Consider the following 3,515-nt stretch of genomic DNA (forward strand, 5'->3'; position numbering starts at 1 on the left):
TGATCATCCCTGCGAAATCTCTTCTTCCTTGCTTATGCAATTTTTTTTTTGGTATAACCTAGAGGTATCCATTCAACTTTCTCCGGTCACCTTGTTCTCGATTGAATTTAGCTACTGGAGAAAGGATGAGACTAATCCCCCATTCGAGTAGATTATGGTCATTCTAGTTCTAGTGAGTTGCCTTTCTAGCATTTTTCATCTATTTTACGACTCTAACATCCCCGAGTTTGATTGCAACCATGTTTTGTGGAGTCTAAAAATATTATTGATTAAATTTTCTTTTTGTAAGGGCTCGTTTGTAACAAGCTTAAAATTTATTAAGTTTTAACATGAGGGGGAGTATTAGAAGTATTGAAAATGGTTGATAAGAAGTCTCATAGTGTTATATTAGTCTTATGTAATTGTTATATCGCCGCTCTATATAATAAAGCCTCCTCTGTGCAATTGACATGCACGCAATTAAACATTTGTCTTTTGTTTCCATATTATTCAACAGTGCTCGTTGTCGACCAGAACATTAAAACTTATGGAATATGAAGATTGCATGTCTTGTCTAGTTGTAAAATGTAACACCCCGTTCTAGAACCGGTTTGTTAACATCGCATTATGATATTAAGCGCAGTTACAATCACATGGGTTCAATTAAAATCCGGATAAATTTTTCATTTTAAAACGTACCGAACTTATAATACCCAATTTCGTGATCATAACCATATTACCTTGCGGAAACAGATAAATTAAGCTTAACATCATGTTCATTTCCCATTTTTAAACCATTAATTTACTTCTTGTTTAATTCAATACTTCTACTATATAGTAGGTTTCTTCATTAGCTACCCGTGGCTTCAAACCGTGCTCAAATCGGAGCACTGTAGTCCAAGTTAGGACAATTTGAAGCAACACAAAAGAGTGTTGGTCACAGGCCCAGCGCGCTACCGGGCGCTCAAGCGCGCGCTATCGGGCGCTAAAGCCTCCATCTGGGCGCTTAAGCGCACGGAGGCAGTAAGCATCAGCATTTCCAGTGTGGATGGGCGCTTAAGCGCGCAACAGGGCGCTCAGGCGCGCTAGCCTGGGCGCTCAAGCTCCCACTGGGACGTTTTAGCGCGCAGAGACAGAAGCATCTCCTCCTTCAGTGGCGAAGGGCGCTTAAGCGCGGACCAGGGCGCTCAAGCGCGCAACCCTGGGCGCTCCAGCGCGAGGAGGCAGAATGCATTGGCACTCGCAGGGGCAGCAGGGCGCTTGGGCGCGCTCCTGGGCGCTTAAGCGCGCTGCCAGGGAATTCCAATTCCCACATTTCTCAAGTCCAAGCCTAGGGGAAAATGTATCCCCAATACAAACCACAAAGGTCCATGCCCCAAAACTAAATCCTAGCACTCATCCAACCTCTCCTCATGAGATTTAGCTAGAATTTGGGCAGCATGACCTTTGTTTTCTCATCGTTTACCAGTTTAAACGAAGAGGGTACCTAATTGATTTTCAGCCCGACCAATTCAACAACTCAATACATAACAAGCATGCATATATTGAATTCCAAGTAGGCATCATTTACATTACATATCCTTTACAAATCATAGAACTTAGCTTACAAAACACTATGATCATTCCCTTGGCTCCCATCAACAAAAGGTGTAACCAAAGGCATGAGCATAGGCTAAGTTCATTCAATGAATCAAGGCATACAAATGACCAAGGGCTTTCAAAATAAACTCCTATACATGTCAACTACAAAAGGCATGCATAAACTCAAAGAAGTGCCATATTTCATGCATAATCCAGATATGGCCACTTGCCACCAGAGGCTCCTGCAGCATCCTTACCTGAAAGGGGGTCCCCACAACACGGGGTGAGATATACGAATATATCCAGTAAACCAGGGGTCCTTGGAGCATCTCTCCACCCCACAGTTCCATATCAGTGTAATAGCAATAACAATAATAATGCAGTAAATACATATCTATACAAAGTGCAATACATCTCCAGGAGAAATCCCTCGAGCTCTCAAGCTGTCCTAAGGAAACTCAGATGCAAATAGTCCTACTGGCCAGCTAACTACCAAGTATGATTTACGCATCGTCATGCCACATACCAACATAGGGAAACACCATCCTATGCCACACCAAATGCATACACATACGTATAACAAAGCATTACACTATTTTATTGCATTTATATACACAATCACAACCTCCACCCTTTCAGGGCTTGGTAGAACAGTCAAGGGAATTACACCCAAGGTCCGAAGGCTTACCTCAATGCTTCAGTCAACCTTTGTTCTTCACCAACAGTTTCAGCAGTCAACTTTTACAAACATACACCTACACATGGTGTAATGCAATCAACACATTGCATCCAAGAGTATTTCACCATCAACCATCAATTACTCAATTCAAAGCACAACACAAGTATGAGCTTACCAATTCCAATGAGCTATTCAAGCTCCATAGCTTGCTCCAATGGTTGATCACTCACGGTTGGTCCAAATGTCTCAATCCTAGACATCACAAGGATCCAATCAATCATTCAACTCACTAATTGTTCAACATGCTAGAATACTAACCAATCCAAGCATGAATTTTCCAATATTATGAACAATTATCAAATGACTATCTAGGCTCATTTCCACCGATTAAATGACATTCCTAGCATTTTCCATAACATGCTCTAAGCTCCATTCTTCCTAGAACATAGCTAATTCAACTACATTTCATAAAAATCCCAATTTACTATTCACAAACCCTAACTCATGCAAATTTCAAGGAATCATGAGGTTCAAGGGTTAGAATCTTACCACCAATGGTCACACAACCAAGGATTGATGGCTCCTCAAGCTTCAATGGAGGTAGAAACTCTCAAAACCCCAAATTTCTCCAAAGGGCCGAATTTTTGAGAGGTAATATCTCTCTCCACAATGCTCCCCACTCAAAACAAAGCTAGGATTATGATAGAGGGCGAGATTCTAAGCGATTTAGGCTTTTGAATCATCCAAAACCATCAAGGTTTGATCTCTCTCTCTCTTTTCCTCCCTTCCTTCCTCTTCTTTCTCCTTCTTCTTCTCCTTCTGGCGTCGTGAAAATGGGGAGGGGAATTGGTTGCTTTTTACTTTATGCCACTTAACTTTGTTAAGTGGTTAAAAAGCGGGTATCGGTTCATCTATCTATTCAACCCCAATAATTACCAAACTTTACCCAAAAGTCTGGAATATTATTCTTGGAATATTACTATTTTTATTTTTATATTTTGGGCACTTTTGACAGTACCCATTTATACCCCTTAATTTTCACTGAGTACACTTTTTAACTCCAAAGTGACTCAGATTCATTTTATTAAGCCTCACACTTAATTTCACCCAGTAAAACATGTTTAATTAATTAATTACACTTGATTTCCTAATTAATTAATATGGGCTATTATAATCACCCACCTTTCAGCGATTTTGTCCGCAAAATCAAGAACGTACCTGTCCTTAAACTCAGGATATTGCCGGAGAAGCTCATCTTCCCGCTCCCAAGTGGACT

General features: G+C 40.7%; 1 long non-coding RNA gene across 1 annotated transcript; it reads right to left on the reverse strand.

The window, feature by feature from the left end:
• Positions 1–1,687: 1,687 nt before the first annotated feature.
• Positions 1,688–3,026, reverse strand: LOC133304416 (uncharacterized). Its single transcript, XR_009750602.1, has 4 exons — positions 2,789–3,026; positions 2,415–2,491; positions 2,249–2,315; positions 1,688–1,817 (listed from the first exon to the last, which is right to left on the reverse strand). It is a non-coding gene; the product is annotated as an uncharacterized LOC133304416 (long non-coding RNA).
• Between the last annotated feature and the right edge of the window lie 489 nt (positions 3,027–3,515).

This window comes from Gastrolobium bilobum, unplaced genomic scaffold (assembly GCF_033153095.1).
Source record: "Gastrolobium bilobum isolate Gb01-03AN ecotype WA unplaced genomic scaffold, APGP_CSIRO_Gbil_v1 utg161977, whole genome shotgun sequence".
Lineage (NCBI taxonomy): Eukaryota > Viridiplantae > Streptophyta > Magnoliopsida > Fabales > Fabaceae > Gastrolobium > Gastrolobium bilobum.